The 18409-nt window shown below is 37.2% G+C and overlaps 1 protein-coding gene across 4 annotated transcripts in view; it reads left to right on the top strand.

The window, feature by feature from the left end:
- The first annotated feature begins 784 nt into the window (after positions 1-784).
- APBB1 (amyloid beta precursor protein binding family B member 1) overlaps positions 785-18409 on the top strand; it is a 51910-nt gene continuing 34285 nt past the window's right edge. For 3 of the 4 annotated variants that reach the window (XM_056795111.1, XM_056795107.1, XM_007492737.2), the window contains exons 1-2: positions 785-824; positions 9448-9534. The gene's annotated coding sequence lies outside the window, so the exon portion shown is untranslated. Of the gene's footprint in view, positions 825-9444; positions 9535-18409 lie in introns of those variants that run through there. The other variant, XM_056795108.1, reaches the window with a different exon arrangement.

Here is an 18409-nt window from a genome sequence, read left to right as displayed (position 1 = left end):
TTGTTTTCACAAGCCCTTTTTAATTTAATGCAATAAAAATTAATCACTTCATCTTTTATAATATTCTCTATGTCTTATTTGATCATAAATTTGTCTCTTATTCATAAGTCGGACAGGCAAACTTTTCTACATTCCTAAATTTGTTTATGATGTCATCCTTTATTTCTAGATCAAGTATCCATTTTAACTTTATCTTGATGTATGGTGTGAAATGTTGGTTTATGTCCAGTTTCTGACATATTGTTTTCCAGTTTTCTCAGCTGTTTTTGTCAAATAGTAAGTTCTTTGCCCAAAAGCATGAATCTTGGGGTTTATGGACTTTAATACTGTTTTTTATTACCTAATCTAGTTTATTGATCCACTACTTTATTTCTTAGCCAATATCAGATTTTTTTGATGATTACTGCTTTTTTAGTATAGTTTGAAATCTGGTTCAGGTAGGCTACCTTCTTTCATATTTTCTTCTCATTGATTCCCTTTTATTCTTCCAGATGAATTTTGCTATTTTTCTAGCTCTATGAAATAATTTTGGGTAGTTTGATTTGTATGGCACTGAATAGGTAAATTAATTTAGGCAAGATTATAATTTTATTACATTAGTTTTGCCTATGCATGAGCAATTAACGTTTTTCCAATTGTTTAGATCTGTAGCTAGGAAATTTGCAAAGCTGATTGGCAGCCCTCTCGCCAAGATTCTGTAGAGCTGACTGGGTCAGGATTCTAAATGGTTGGGCAGTTAACAACTCTCTCTCTGAAGCCGGGATTTAGACACAGAGGCTGTGAGTCTGAGAAGCTTCCAGCCTTGGATTATCCTCAAGAAAAAGGTTGAGTCTGAGTTCCCCATTCACTCTGGTGGACAAAAGTGATTTGGGTGTGATCTCTTCCCTTTCCAGGATCATTGTAAGGATCATACAACTGGATTCTTCAGTCTGACCCTACCAAGGACTCTGGAAGTTTGTGAGATTCTGGGCTCTCCTTTTGGACTTTTAGTTTTTTAGTTTAGTTACAGTTTAGTTAGGTTAAGCTGAGAGTAGAAACCTTATTGAGTTAACAATCTGGGTGGGAAATAGTCAGCTGGTCCATCATCCCCTGCCATCCCCATCCTTTTGAGCTAATAAAACTATTTCTATACATCCTTAAAACCTTCCCTTCCCTTAAATTCCCATTATAACAGGTCTGACTTTCTTTGTGTGAAGAATATTGTTTTATTATGTTCATATATATAGTCATACCTTGGTTTTCATTCATAATCTGTCTGAAAACAGACAGTGAAATCTGAAACCAACAATCATTTCCATGTGAATCAATGTAAATCCAATTAATTTGTTCTAGATACTCCAAAATACATATCCAAAACACATTTTATAGAGAATAAATATAGTGTTTAATATTAAAAACAATAAGAAATTAATATAAAATTAATAGACTAACATAAAGAATAAATGAACATTTAACATATCATTTATCTTTCTGAAGACTCTTCTTGGTGTAGGGAAGACAGTGAGGAGGGAAGAGAGAAATTATTGCTTGGATAGGGAATCCCCCTCCATAAGGACCTTAGGTATCAAGGCACTATCTGGAAAGATTTTGGAAAGAAGCTGACATGTAGAAGAATTGTTACCTCGATTTATGTCCCTTCTTCTCAGCTGAGATACTATGAGAGAATTTCTACTTGACTGAGATAAGATATCTCGCTCCCAATGAGAAAAGTCATTCATTTTGTATATTGTCAGGTATATATTCCCTTCCATATGCTTTATCGGACTTTTGATTGCTATCTGTATGGATAAATGGATTTATTTGCTTTTTAATACATGTATTACTCAAAACATGCAGGAGAATGAGTGGGTCACCCTTTGTTTTCACAAAATTAGCATCAAAGTCAAGCAGGCACAATGATGACTTCCAAGGGAACCAACTGAAACCAAGACAAATTTTTCTTGGAAAAAATTGAGAAAACCAAAACTGATGGTAACCAATGTCAACAAAAACTGAGATATTACTATACTTTGCTGATTCCTTCCATTTCTTTCTCTGTTATTACTATAGATAGCTAGTTCAATATTAAGTAGTGGTGATAATGGGCATCTTTGCTTCATACCTGATTTTATTAGAAAGGGTTTTTATTTTATCCCCATTACAGATATTGCTTGCTGAGATTTTATATAGATGCCATTTATCACTTTAAAGAAAGCTCCATTTATTCCACTCTTTTCTAATGTTTTTTTTTAATAAGAAAAATTTTTAATTTTTTTAAATTTAAATTAAATTAAATTTATTTTTTAATTTTAATTTAATTTTTTAAATAAGAAATTTAATAAGAAATTGGGGTTCTATTTTGTCAAAAGCTTTTTCTGGATCTAGTGAAATAGTCATTGTGGTTTCTATTGGTTGTATTATTGATATGGTCATTATTATGCTGAATTGGATTGAATTTCTGGGAAGGACCACTCCTTTGTGATGGCATATGGAAGAATGCTAAAAATTCTGCTTGATATATTTTCATATATTTCTCCTTTTTAGCAAGATTCTGCAAGCATAGCAGGAGAAAAGCAGAGGCAAATTTTAGTCACCCTTCCCCAGCATCCTTTAATGGAAGCTTTGGAGCATAAGCATATGGAAAAGGCACACATGAAATCTGAATTATAGCCTCAAAAAGAAAGTATTTGAACTCTAAGTTCTTGATTCCATTCTTGGAGAGCCAATGGTATAACCTTTCAGCCTGAGAGATAGCAGCATGGCATAGTGGATAGAGTACTGGACCTGGAGTTTGAACTTCAGTTTCCTCATCTGTAAAGTGAGGATGATAATAGAATGTTCTTCATAAAATTATTATGAGAATCAAATGGCCTAATGAATACAAAGTGTTATATAAATTAATTTGAGATATTTTTGTTGTTATGTCCTCTGTGGGGAAATGAGTTGCTAAGCTCAAGTATCCTTTGTAGGAAAGGAAGGATTTCCTGAACAATGTCATGTTCCTAAATTCTAGGGTCTTGGGTCCAGGAGGAGGAATTTCTGGGCAATATTACCATTTTATATTTTTCTCAAGTATTATATCTAAGAGTCAGGTTTTCTATTCAGCTCTGGTCATTTCATTATAAAAGCTTGAAAACCCTCTATTTTAGTGAATTTCAAATTTTTTTCCCTGAAGGATTATCCTTAGTTATGCTAAATAGATGATTCTCAGTTATAATCCTAGCTCCTTTGCCCTTCATAAGAACATCATCTTCCAGGTTCTTTCCTCATTTAATGTAGAAAGTGCTAAATCCTGTGTTATCCTGACTGTGGCTCTATGATATTTGAATTGTTTCTTTTAGGTTGTTTACAATATTTTCTTTCTGACCTGGAAGTTTTAGAATTTGGCTATAATATTCCCAGGGGTTATCCTTTTTGAATCTCTTTAAGGAAGTAATCAGATTCTTTCAATTTCTTTTTTGCCATCTGTTTATAGAACATTAGGACAGTGAAAGATTCTTGAAAGATGATGTCCAAGTTCCTTTATTGATCATGGCTTTCAGGTAGTCCAGTAATTCTTAAACTATCTCTTGGATTTGTTTTCCAGGTCAGGTGTTTTTCCAATGAGATTTTTTACATCTTCTATTTTTCTCATTCTTTTGATGTTGTTTGATTGTTTCTTGATATCTCGTGGAGTTATTAGCTTCCACTTGCCCAATTCTATTTTTTCTTTTTATTTATTTATTTAGAATATTTTCCATGGTTACATGATTTATGTTCTCTCCCTCCCTACTTTTATCCCTCTCCCAGAGCTGACAAGCAATTGCAATGGGTTATACATGTATTATTGCTTAAAACGTACTTCTATATTATTCATATGCATAATGGAGTGATCTTTTAAAAACCAAACCCCTCCAATCATATACCCATAGAACCATGTGATAAATCATATTTTTTTCTTCTGTATTTCTACTCCCACAGTTCTTTCACTGGATGTGGATAGCATTCTTTCTCATAAGTCCCTCAGCATTGTCCTGGATCATTACATTGCTATTAGTAGCAAAGTCTATTACATTTGATTGTGCCACAATGTTTCAGATTCTATGTACAATGTTCTCCTGGTTCTGCTCATTTCATTCTGCATCAATTCATGGAGGTCCTTCCAGTTCACATGGAATTCCTCTAGTTCATCATTCCTTATAGCACAATAGTATTCCATCACCATCATATACCACAATTTGTTCAATCATTTCCTAATCAATGGATACCCGTACCATTTTCCAATTTTTTTGCCACCACAAAAAGAACAGCTTTAAACATTTTTGTACAAATATTTTATTTTTTTTATTTGGAAAATTTTATTTAATTAGTTTAGAATATTTTCCATGGTTACAAGATTCATGTTCTTTCCATCCCCTTCCCTCACCCCTCCCATAGCCAATGTACAATTCTACTGGGTTTTACATGTTGTAGAAACATTTTAAAAAATCTCATTGGGGTACAAACCCAGTAGTGGTATTGCTGGATCAAAGGGCATGCATTCTTTTAAAGCCCTTTGGGCATAATTCCAAATTGCCTTCCAGAATGGTTGGGCCAATTCACAGCTCCACCAGCAATGGATTAGTGTCCCAATTTTGACACATCCCTTCTAATTTTTTTCTTCAGTGAACTCTGGAATGAGCATTTGTACCTCCTTTCCCATTTGACCAGTTCTACTCTGTAGAGCTATTTTCCTCAGTGAATTGAATATATAACACAAGATTCCCCAATTGATAGTCAAAGGATATTAACAGGCAGTTCTCAAAGTAATTAAAGGTCTCTATAGTTTAAACAAAAAATTGCTCTAAATTATTATTATTTAGATAAATACAAATTAAAGCAACTCAGAGATACTATCTCACACTGGTTAGACTGGCTATTATTATAGAAAAAGAAAACGACAAAAGTTGGAGGGGATATCAGAAAGTTGAGACATGAATGCATGGTTGGGGAAGTTGTGAACTGGTTCAGTCATTCAGGAATACAATTTGGAACACAATTTGGAACTATCCCCAAAGGGCTATTAAACAGTACATATCCTTTGATCCAGCAATTCCATTACTTATATGTTTCCCAAAAAGATAAAAAAAAAAAGAGGGGAGGAAAAGGACTTATATGTATAAAAATATTTAAAGTAGCTCTTTTTTTAGGGATAGGGAAATTTGGAAAGTGAGGGAATACCCATCAATTGGGAAATGATAAATTATAGTATATGATTGTAATGGAATACTATTGTGTTGTAAGAAATCACAAACAGGGGAAGCTCAGAAAAACCTAGAAAGATTTACTTGAACTGAAGCAGAGTGAAATAAGCAGAACCAGGAGAAAATTGCATATAGTGACAGGAATACTATACAATGAATAATTATGAATAAAATCTATTCTCAACAATACAATGATTCAAAACTATCCCAGAGAACTCAAGGTAAGAGATGACATCTGCTTCCAGAGAAAAAGAACTGAGAGTCTGAATCCAGACCAAAGTAAACTTTTTTTCACTTTTCATCTTAATTTTTTTTCTATTTGAGTTTCCTTCCACAAAAGGATTAACATGGGAAAATGTTTTAAATAATTACACATGTAAAACCTATATGAGATTGCTTAACATCTCAACAAAAAATGGGGAGGTGGAAGGGAGAGAGGGAAAGAATTTGAGACAATATTCTTTGAAAAATATTGGAAACTGTTCTTACATGTAATTGGGGGAAATAAAATAAAATTTAATTAAAAAAGGAAAATAAATGTTGCATTTTTTCATCTAGGGAGAAACAAGATATATGTGATATTGATTTATAGCAGCACGTTCCATCTTTTTCTGCCTGCTTCATATATGGATATAAACATATATATACATATATATATGTATGTTGCTTGGATGGGGTGTACAGGGTGCTCAGAGAAGACTAATACCTCTGATTTGAGGGCTTGCTGAGGCTTTTTCAGGGCTTCTCAACCCTCTTTTTCTGTCAGCTGTGACTTCAAGAAGCTATATAGCATGTTCAGCAGTCACACTCTTGCTAAATCATCTTGACAGACAGACTAAATCAGGTTGAGGGTAACCAACAGACTTCAAACCCATTAGTAATTTGGGAGATGCCTACCTCAGGCCTATGTGGAAAGAATAATTTGATCTAATGGCCATGAAGCAGGCACCATGAAACACTTAAAGCTTTAAAACTTTTAAAACACTTAAAAAATTTTTGTTAGATACTGAAGAAGCCATGGTCATTCACTGCATCCCAAGCATTACCAGTTATCATGACTTTTGTTTTATTACCAGACTTCAATGACTTTGAAAGAGAGGCTGATGATTTTGGGCAATTCTGCCTCACTTAAATCCAATGTATGCATGAATCAAAAGATCATCAGAGATGTCATTTTGGTCCTTTTTTGAGTGTGAAGGACAAAAATCAACCATATATATATGGATATATAATACCTCCTCCAACTACAATTGGGACACAGGACAGCCCCATGACACAACATGCTGTATTGTGTCCATTTAATAGGATACAATTCCTAATTGTTTGAGAGACCTCTGAACTTGCTGTGCTGCATATTAGTGTATGTACAAAAGGGAGAGATAGGACTTTGAGACAGGTGGTCAAGAGAAGCAACTTGAACTTTTGTATAGTGGACAAAAAAATATTACTCCAGCTATGGACATATGGTAAGCCAGCACTCATCATATCCCAACTGCCAGGGACTTGCAGTCCTAGAGATTACTAAGAACAGATACCTCTTAGTGAGATCATTCTTTCTTTCCTTGGTTGAGCTGAGGTATTTAATCTTTCTCCTCAGCCAAATATCTCTTTTACTCTGGTGTATCCTATTGCCTACTTTCAATGTATATATTCTTTGATTTTTATTTACTGTTTTCTTTGATAAATTTATTAACTATTCAAGATGGTATTTTTGTGTCAGCAGCATTTGGAGCTAAGCTGGTGATAGTAAACTAAAGATTACTCAGTTGTTGAGTTCAATCAAGGAAAGTGACATTTATCCCAGGACCCAAAGTATTATAACTCTAGATTTCCAATATCTCGGGTGGGGTAGTTAAATATTTTATCCCCAAACTCACTTTAGAGATAGATGAGAGGAGCAAGTACCCAGTCACAGGCTTCCTCCTGCTCCTCTTAAAAGTAAAAATCAGTCTTCCTTTGAAGGTCAGATTCCAGATCATGTTAGTCCACATTTGAGATGAATTATCTTTATATCTAGTCAACAACCATACATCCATATATACTACATGAAAATATTAATCTTATTTGGTGTTAAGTTCAGAATCAAGTTTTTTTCAAAAATGGAAAGAAAAGGGTTATACTTATTGTTTATGACCTATTATATCCCCTTTCTGTTTTTTTTTTCCTGAAATAAAAGCTGTCCTATTTTCAATATGCACACTGTTACCATGAGTACTTCTGCAGTGACTAGGCATTTATTTGCCCAATTCTGTGAAGACCTAAACACAAGCTATATATAGAGATTTTTCCAGAGTAAACAATAGGTGGGACCATAACAAGCCACAAAGAGAGTGATTTTTTGGGCTACCCAGACAGTGATTTTTTGAGACAACCTTTGAAACTGAATCTGATTAGATAACTGCTTTAGAAAGCTGCAAAGTGCTATGTGGAGTCTTGGGGAAAGAGAAGGTGGAAATCAGAGAAGGATCTGAGGACATGGAATATTACAGGAGAGCAGAATTTCAGAGTTGGCAAGGAATTTAGTGATTGCCTAGGCCAGTGATGGCAAACCTTTTAGAGACCGAGTGCCCAAACTGCAACCCTCACACCCCCTAAATCCAGATAGGGGAGGGAGGAAGCTCCCATTGGACTGCTGACAGAGGAGCGAGTCATGTGAGAAATGTTCTCAGACACATGCAGAGGTCAGAAAGGGAGCAGCCCCCCAACACACATGCCATAGATTTGCCAACACAGACCTAGACCAATTCACCCTTGTTAAAAGGTCATATGATCACATAAAATCACTGTTTGAAGATTTTAATGATGAGAAACACAGTCTAGACATAAATTATTCCACTTTTGAACATCTCTATTTTATTTATTTATGTATTTGTTCTAACAGTTTTGTTAAGTGAAATTATGGAGATTATTTGAAGGAACTCGGTGACATAGTAGGAGTTTAGATGCAGAGAATCTTTGTGGCAACAGAGGAGGAAAGCATTTTAAGAGATTGACAAATGCCTAAAACTTTCCTTTCTGGGAAACGTTTATTTACAATTAACCTAAATCTGACCTTTCAGTTTCCACCATTTATCCTAATTCTGTTATAGTTAGGCTGTGGGGCCATGAAAAAGTCATTTTTCCTCTCTGCCTCCTCATTTGTAAAATAAGGTGGGGCTAGATGTGCCTTAAAGTACCTTTTAACTCTGTATCTCATGATCCTATGATCCTAATTCTGGCCTCTAAGGGCAAACACAAATAAGTCTCCATGAAAGTCTTTCAAAAACTTGAAGGTGGAAGTCACATTTCTTTCTATCCCCAAAGTTCTTTTCTGCCTCCTAAATATTCTGAAATCCTTCATCCAATATTCACATAGTACAGCTTTTAGTTCTCTTCAGAGTTTTCGGGATCTGCCCCTGTTTGTCAATATTCTTCCTAAGCCTCTTTATTGGTTGAGGGTAGTAGAAGCAAGTTAGATCAGTGAATAAGTAGGAAAGTGGGAGTGAACAACCCAATATCCTGCCATGCTTTGAAGAAGTTTAGTAATTGTTTTAAACAGAATTTGGAAATGGAGAATGGACCAATCAGCTTAAGTTAGTAAACCCAGGTGTGCTAATCCAAATGTGCAAGAGGCCTCCCTTGAGTTCTTCTGATATCCTGAGTGTGCCAGTACAGAACTCTTGTTTTCCATTTGGTATCTCTAGGTTTTGATATTACCACCCCATCTTTCTTCCTATCACAAAATTTCTTGATAACATCTTTTGCTCCTATTTGTCTTCCTGGTTCTTTATGTCATATCCTGTTTATACCCACCATGCATCTCTCCATTGCCCTCTGTATAATATTCATTTTTAACTCCTTGGGTCTATTATATTCCATGTTTTGCTACCATACAGCAATATCTTGATTTACTGGATGACTTGCCAATAAGAACTCAGTCCTCAGGAACATGCACATAATACCTAATGCAATCCTCTGTGCAAATACTTTGTGAGGTGTGTCCAGAATTGCTTAATGGAAGTCCCTGCTCTTCACTTTGGAGAACTTGCAAGTATTCCATAATTGTTCTGTCTGCTTGCTGTGTGACAAAGAGGAGTTTTTTGATTGACTTCCAGGCAAAAACTGGGTATGTATAAGAAAAACACTAAATAGCTAATAATCTCTCTCTCTCTCTCTCTCTCTCTCTCTCTCTCTCTCTCTCTCTCTCTCTCTCTCTCTCTCTCTCTCTCTCTCTCTCTCTCTCTCTCTTTCCCCCCTGCTACATAAGAGTGAAGAGGAATGACCCACTTTGGACCTCTAAGTTAGGGAAGGGTCTTTGGTCCTATTTCACCCACCCAAAGCTGCCACATCACTGGTGAGTACATGGACTCCTAGCCTAGTGATGGTGAACCTTTTAAAAACTGAGTACCAGGCCCCACCCTCACTTCACCCCTTGACTGAGTGCCATGCCCTCCCCCTCCCCCCATTACCCTAGACAGGGGAAGAAGAAAGTGCTTCCATTGGGCTGCTGGGTGGAGGGGCAGGTGAAGTAAGGGATGTCCTCAGTGAGTATAGAGAAGGGGAGGGGAGTCATCTGAGTGCCCTGTTCCCCTCCAGCTCTGCCACTTGTGAACTGCCCACCTTATCCCCTGTGTGTTTCCATTGGCTGCTGGGCAGAGGAGTGGGGAAGTGTGGTGGTAAAGGAAAGGGGAGCAGCTCTGCCTGACTTCCTCTGACTTTCTACTAACAAACTCTGGGGAAGAGGGGAAGGTAGCTGTGTGCCTACAGAGAGTGCTTTGTGTGCCATCTTTGGCACCTGTGCCATAGTTTTGCCATCATTGTCCTAGGCAAACCTGTGTCAGAGATGGTGCTCCTCCTGCTAGTGTCTTAATTCCTTTGATTCAGGCTCTTGTTATGTCTCAAATGGTTAGAAGTCCAACTAGAGTTTGCCATCAGCTAATCCACATAAGGTGCTAACACAGCCTCCAAGAACTAAATGTAAGTTCCAGTTTAACAGTGAATAAATTGGATAGTCCAGACACCTAGTCACATAGCAAGGAGTGACTTGTCTATCAGCTTAGGAAGAAGAGGGATAGATGTCTCCAATGGGCATATTTCCTATCTCTGAACTTGACAAAGTGAATGTTTTGTAGCAACTGTTTTGAGTTTAAGCCCATTTCCCCAGATACCTAACTGTTAGAGGGCAAAATATCCTTGGTTTTGAGAGAAATTCTTTGTACTTCATTTCTTATTGTATCATCTCAGTAAATATTAATTTGTAAAAGCTAGTTGATGTTAATAGTTAAGTTGATAGATCAATCAACATAAGGGAGATAATAATTGTTACTGGCAATCAATAATGGAGAGAATGCATTAGAATGGATCTAGAACTAATAGTATAAGAAAGACACCCCAACATTTCAGTGTACTCATAGGGTTGAGGAGGGAGATATAGCCCTTTGAACTCCAGTGTCCCAATCTGCTTGGGTATGTGTGAATTGGAAGAATAAGCATAAAGTGTACCTACTACCTGGTATTAAAAAGATGAGATTTGCTTTCAAGGAAAATCTGGGTGATTAAAGGAGCTTTACATTTGTCTGATGGTGATTCAACCCACTCTCTTTCTCATGTTCAACTCTGAACCCAACTCATTGTTCATCTGCATCAATTGTTCCAGGCATGCAAACTACTGGGCAAGTTCTATAAGTTGTCCATCCAAATGAAATGATGTAATCCATGAAACAGATACTCTTTTTAACTTGGTATTTCCTTTTTTGATGGTCAACCAAACCAAATTTTCTTGTGTGATTACAGATCTCTTCTAGAAGGCTTTGAAATGTTCTGGGTGAAACCAACATAAATGCATCCATAAATAAAAGTATTTGCTTAGCTTCATCAACTATAGGCAATGTATCCATCTTGAGCCTAAGGTATGAGGCTTTGGTCTAAATCTAATTTCTTCTATTCTGCTTTCCAATTTTCCCAGAAATTTTCATTATCAAATAGGGACCTACTTTCTTAATAGGCAGGGTCTTTGTACTTATCAAACACTAGGTTACCAGACTTGTTTTGTATTTGTGTATTGTGTACCTAGACTGTTTCACTCATTAACCTTTTTTAACCAGGACAATTTATTTTAATAACTGCTGTTTTATAGTAATGGTTTGTAGTACAGCTTGATGTCTGGAACTGTTAGCTCCTCTTCCTTCTCACATTTTTTCATTATTTCCTTTAAGAATGTTTTTACCTTTTTTGTCTTCATAGGAATTCTGTTATTATTTTTTCTAATTCTGATGGTCATATGCTAGTCAATAGCAGAGATAAGATTTAAATCCAGATCCATTATTTCCCCAGTGGTACAGTTAGTAAATGATGGCACCAGTATCTGAGTCTGTGGCTTCCAAGATTTCAGTCTTGGTCCTCTTTTCATCCTGCCACATGACCTCCTCAGTCTCTAGGGGAGATAGAGCAAATCAGGATCAGAGGTCAGAATTAGGTTCCAGTTATGATGGTAGTGGCAAAAAAAAATGTGGAAGAGAAAGGTGAACTGATGAACAGATCAACATCTGAACAGTTATAAGTTGCCATCTAGGTAAATTGGTCCAATCTGACCAGTTTTTTAATTTATACGGAGGAGATTCAGGATACACCTAGGATCCAGAGAGGTGTAGTAGACTAGAAAACCTACACTGAGGCCACAAGAATCAGGAAAAATTTAAAGCATGGAAATATGAAAACCATGAGGCTAAAGATAAAAGACTTTTGACCCAAAGAGAGAGCTTGAGAAGCTGATTTTCTTCCATTTGTATTGCAGGCTGGCCAGAAGTCTGCAAAGTTGGGGGTTCTTCTGACTAGGTGTGACAATGAAGGCAGATAAGGAATGGGAGACAGCTGAGTGTTTCAAACCTGTTGCTCAGGTGTCACAAGGAGCTGTTGCACAAAGCACAGGATTGTCTTTATTTTTATACCTCAGTGATTACATATTTCCTTGGCACAGAGTCTTATTTTTCAACATACATGATTTTTTATAGATAATTTGATATGTCATACTTTAACTTTTAACAAATCATTTAATTAACATTCTATGACCATCTTGCATACTAAGTTGCTATAGATTTTGACAACAAAGCAAAGCTTGCTAAAGATAAATGTTTTCTCATCAGAGGCAGGGTATCCAGGGGTCAGTCCCCACTGATCTGTGAGATGACTAGCTAAGAAAATCATTGTTGCTTTTAATCAACTTACATAATCAATCAGAATTACTTAGGAGCTAACTAACAAAAACACTGCTGTTAAGTGTGGGGTCAAAGGATAAAATCAACACAATCAATATTTAGGTATTTTCTAATTTCCAGCTTTCATTTTTCCAATGTTTCACTGAGGTATCTTAGAAATGTTGCTTGGGTTTCAGTAAACACAACAAGTCAGCGAAGTGTGACATACCAGCCTGTGCCTGAGAAATGATTAATATGCCTGTTGTCCCTGGCTTGCAGTGGGGGTAGAGAATTTGAATGTGGTTTTTCTAGAGGCTTAAGCCTAGGAAGAAGAAGGGGGGTGTATTTCACCTAAGTGGGTACATAAGAATCTTTAGGTTTAATTATGTAAATATGATCTTTTAGTGATATTCTGGGGGGATTAAAGTGGGACATATGTATTAATCCTGCAAGTATTTTGCTCTAATATTATTTTTCCTGAAGCTAGGGAGAGAACAATAATCATGTCAATGTCAATGGTAAGGGATGTTAGTGGGAGAAGTCACACAGAGGGGGGCTGACTGGGTGTTTCCATCTTTCCAGGGGATTGCTTTGCAACCCTGGTTTCCATGTGTGACTGTGTCAGACAGCATGGCTTTGATGGCCCCCAACACATTTGTTTCCTAGGGACAAGCTCTATGATGTTATCCATAGCACATTCAACTTGGAATTAAGAAGCTATTGTTTAGTTTTACATTCCATGAAGGCAAACAGAGGTTAATCTACTTGTTGCTATTAAGAGAGAGTTAGGAAGACCTCAGTTCAAATTCTCACTGAGACACTAGCTGTGTGACTGATCCTGGGAAAGTCACTGAATTTTGGTCAGTCTCAGTTTCCTCATTTATAAAATTGAGACAATAGCACTTCATAAGGTTGCTTCAATGACCAAATGAAATACTATGTGTAAAATAATTTGAAAACCTTAAAGATTCACATATATGCTAGTTTTCATCATTTTTCACCAAGAACTAAAACTTATGGCTGGACTGTTTATATTCCCTTCTCCTTGAAAGACAAAATGATTTAGTGTAAAAAAGAACTGAATTTGGAGAAAAAGATTTAAGTTTAAATTCTGATTTTGCTCTTTATTATCTGTTTGACCTTGGGTAATTTTCTTAACTCTCAGGGTTTCTACTTCCTTATGTCAAATGAGGATATAGGATAGAATAATAGCTAAGGTGCATTCCAACTCTAAATCCTATGATTAGCATTTATAGCCATGGGGATCTTGTTCTCTGTTCTTTAGTGTTACATCCTTCTTGAGAGGGGTTACCAGGATTGATGATAGGATTTCAGATGCAGAGAGACCATATCAGAAGATCATCTCTACTTTATTTCAATCATTTCCCATCTGGGGAATTCTTCTATGCAGTATCTCTAGATACCCCATCATTCTGGAAAATCATTTCAGCACTGGAACTCACAATTTGGAAATACCTTCTGACCCTGGGGTTTCTCCTTCTGGTTGGAGAATGGAGAACTGGGTTCAAATTTGACTTTAGACACTTCCTAATTGTGTGACTTGGGCAAGTCACTTAACTCAAATTACCTAGCCCTTACTTCTCTTCTGCCTTGGTACCAATACATAGTATTGATTCTAAGATGTAAGGTAAGAATTTTTTTTTAAGAATGCAAACTCTTTGAGGGCAGGAACTGCTTTTTCTTTTTGCATGTATTTGTATTCCTAGCTTCTTTGCATAATGCTTGGAACATAGAAAGGGCTCAATAAATATTTGCTGACTTGACTATCAATCAACCAACCAAAATTTACTAAATATCTACTGTGTTTCAGGCAAATAGTGCAAGGGGCTGGGGGACAAAAAGACAAAAAGGAAATACAAAACTTATGCTTTATTGGTGGGGTAAGGGGAAACATGAATCCACATAAATATAAGTAAAATATATACAACATTAATTGAAGGTTATGTGGTTACAGGAAGGTATTGAGAGAAGATTCCAATAGCTAGGAGAAACAGAAAAAGCCTAAAGTATGAGTTGGCACTTGGGCAGAAGTTTGAAAAAAAAATAGATGATAAAAAGTGTAGATGAGGAGGGAATGCCTTTTAGTCTTTCAGGCCAATCCATGCAAAGACAAGAGAATAGGAGATAGAATCTCAAATGTGTAAGGGTTCAAAATTAAAGGGTTGGACTAACTATATAAGAGTGTGGTTACTGAAATTAATATATCTCAAGTCAGAATGACTTTTTTATGGTAATTTATTTACAAAAAGAGAAAGACAAAGTAATGAAATAAGTGTAGATAATTACTCTGGAGAGGTCTGAACCAGGCAGGGCTTCAGAAACCCTAGCAAAGGAGGCCCAGAGGTAAATTAAATAAGGTCTCTAGCCACAAGGCCTCCTCCAAGACAAGGAGCCTCTTTGGAGGCTAGTACCTACAAAAAAGCCAGGAAAGGGAGTCAGCCTTTTTCACTCACCCATGTGGTAGTTCTAAGGGAAAATCAAAGAGCAGTCTGAGGTCCCCAAGCCAGAGCTCTTTCAAGGTCAAATTCCAAGGCGAAAGAGCTGGTCACAGGAAGTTCTTGCCACTTTTAAAGACCCTTCCTTTCATCACTTCCTGTGCCTTCCTTCCACTTTACGTGGACTAATTGCAACTATGGCTTTGCTTAGGACTTCCCAGGGGGCAGGCAGTGGGTTTCTGATTTGTCACCCACTATCACACATGTGGGTCTCAAATCTCCCCATACTTAATGATAATTGGGGTGTATTCTGGTGATTAAATCTAAAAATGGGCAGAGGAGTGTTAATCCCATCTTCACACATGTGAGGAACAGCCAAAAAAAGGCCAACTTGGCTGGATCATTGAGTACTTGGAGACAAGTAATATACAATAAAACCTGAAAGAAAAGTTGGAGCCAGTCTATGAAAGGCTTCAAATAACAAAAGAATTTTTATTTGATCCTAAGGGTGATAAGGGGAGGGAGGAGAAAGAATACATATTTATAAAGTACCTGCAACGTACCAAGCAGTGCCAAGGGCACTAGAGTTTACTGAATAGTGTGGTGACTTGCTTAAACTAATATTGTAGGGAAATCACTTTGGCACCTTTATGGAGGATGTATTGGAGGGGGAGAGACTTCTAGAGGGGAGAACAATTAGAAAGTTACTGCAATAGTCCAGATGACAGGTGATAATAGCCTGAACTAGTGGTGACATGTGAACAGGGAGAAAGGGATGGATACAAGTGCTGTTGTGGCTATAGAAGCCATCAGGCTTGGTAACTGATTGGAAATGTGTGAAGAAGAGTGAGTAGTTGAGGATGATTCTAGATTGTGAACCTGGATGATTGGAAGAATCTTAATGGAAATAGGGAGGTTCAGCCTTATATCTAATGCCCAGTAATGTTAACTTTCATCACTTTCAAACTTGCCATTAAGAGAAGGCACTTTCCACTTCTCTTTCCTGGGTTCTCCTTCCCATACCTGAACACAGGCTGGTTCCCTCTATATACCCCTATATCACAGTCCTATTGGCACCCTCCTCCCTAGTAGCTATGGACACCAGACAGTGGAAGGAGGAGAATCAGACACCAGTCTTCATTCCCTTTGCCAACTGCTCAGTTTAGGATAGAAATAGCCTTACTGTTTATTTCAATTGGATTTAAAATTTCTTCTTCCTGAAAGAGAAAAGGACCTACTAGTACAAAAATATTTATAGCAGCTCTTTTTGTGGTGGCAAAGAATTGGAAATTGAGGGGATGTCCATCAATTGGGGAATGACTGAGCAAATTGTGGTATATGATGGTAATATATGTGCTATAAGAAACAAGCAGGATGATTTCAGAAAAACCTGGAAAGACTTATATGAACTAATGCAAAGTGAAGTGAGAAGAACCAGAAGAACATTGTACACAGTAACAGCAATATTGTAATAATGATCAACTGTGAATGACTTAGCTATTATCAGAAATATAATGATCTAAGACAATTTCAAAGGATCCCTGTTGAAGAATGCTATCCATCTCTAGAGAAAGAATTAATGAATTCTGAGTGTAGACTAAAGCATGCTTCTAAAACTCTTTATTTTTCTTGTTTTGTGTGTGTTTTCTTCAACATGGTTAATATAGAAATATTTTTTCCATGACTTCTTATGTAAAAAATGTGTAGCAAGGTGGCAAAATGGATAGCATGCTGGTCCTGGAGTTAGGAAGACCCATCTTCCTGAGTTTAAATCTGTTCTCAGACACTTACTAGTTGTATGACCCTGGACAAATCATCTAATTCAGTTTGCCTTCGTTTCTTCATCTATAAAATAAGCTAGAGAAGGAAGTAGCAAATCACTCCAATATCTTTGTCAAGAAAACCCCAAATGGGGTCATGAAGAATCTGAAACAACTGAACAACAGTGCTGTATAGTACAGCTATAGGGATAGGAGGCTTTTGGGAAAAGGAATGACATTGGACCTGTCCATTAGGAAGATTATTTTAGTAGTTTTGTAGAGGGTACATTAGGAAGAAAGAGAGTGGGAAACCAGTTAGGAAACTGTTACAATATTCCAACCTAAAGGTGTATGATTGAAAATCTAAATAAATAATAAAAAAGAACTATATATCCCAAGAGCCCACTGACTTCCTGTCATTATGTACTTCCTGTAGACAGAGGATAAAGGGTGTGGGCTTTGGAGGCTCCTCCTCTCTCTGATGTAGAATCAACATTGATGGTGGTGAGTGGGGTTGACTAAAAAATGTCTAACCAGCCATGGGCATGTGTTCTTTATTTTGTATCTTCTTTATTCCTTGATTTCTAATGATCATTAATAAAAATCTTACAATATAATATTATTATTGAGATTTAATTTTAATTTTTACATTCATGGCAACCAATAGCTGGAGAAGAACCTCTCAAATTTTTAAGATAGCCTAGATAAAAAATTTTTAAGCCACATTTCTCTTGCCAAGGCTTTTTGCCCACCCCACCCACCATCGCAAACTCCAATTCTCTTTGGAGCTGCTGCATTTTTCTTTTACTACTTTTTGCCCGGTTGATTGCTCTCCCACTGGCCGGGCTATTTTTATCGGGAGGTCTCTTGATGAAGAAGAAATAAATTGTTTCTCTCCTCCAACTGCTTAAGTCCTTCATTCCTCCTTCCTCCTTCATTCCTCCTCAATGCTGACTCTGTTGTTGCTGATACTTCTTCCTCCTGATCTTCTGGACCCAGATAGTTCACCCAGCCCCAGCCCCCAGCCTCCAGAAATCCTCCTCCTGATCTCCAGCTCTGATCCTAAATCAGCCTCCACCCTAATCTGACCCTGATTGCTATTGCTGCCCCTGCTGGGCTGATTGCTGCCACTGAGAAGCTAGGAGTCCTTTGAGTCACTCCTCAGGGCAGATGGTAAAAAACAAACAAACAAACCCAGGGTGTCTTTCCTTAGGCAATGATTAGCCTCCTAACTCCCTGTGGGGAAACTATCATTTTACCTGGGGGGGCGGGGGAAGGAACGGGGAGAAAGAAGAGCCTCTTTCAAACAGGAAGTTGATTACAATCATGGTATATTCTATGAAAGAGTACTGCATTATTTCAAACAGCTTCCAGCTTTAGGATGTTTTTTCTTTCTACCACTGATCCTTTCAATTATCTTGCCTGAGATTCTGGGAAGAAATTCATCCCCCTACTACCCTTTGCCATTTGGGCCTGCCCAGTCTCTAAGATTCATCCAGTTTGAGATTCCTCAAACCCATGTTCTCCCTCCCTATGGGAGATCCCACAGTGCTGACAATAGGGATCTGAATTTTAGAAAAAGGAACTTTAAAGGTCTGGAGGTGAAATTTTAAATATATTTTATTTGGTCATTTCCAAGCATTATTCGTTAAAGACATAGATCATTTTCTTTTCCTCACCCCCCCCAGCCCCCCATAGCCGACGCGTAAGTCCACTGGGCATTAGATGTTTTCTTGATTTGAACCCAATGCTTTGTTGATAGTATTTGCATTAGAGTGTTCATTTAGAGTCCATCCTCTGTCATGTCCCCTCAACCTCTG

This window comes from Monodelphis domestica, chromosome 4, assembly GCF_027887165.1.
Source record: "Monodelphis domestica isolate mMonDom1 chromosome 4, mMonDom1.pri, whole genome shotgun sequence".
In the NCBI taxonomy this organism is placed as follows: domain Eukaryota; kingdom Metazoa; phylum Chordata; class Mammalia; order Didelphimorphia; family Didelphidae; genus Monodelphis; species Monodelphis domestica.
Note: the sequence above shows the minus strand (reverse complement) of the source record. Positions and strands in the feature narration are given on the sequence as shown.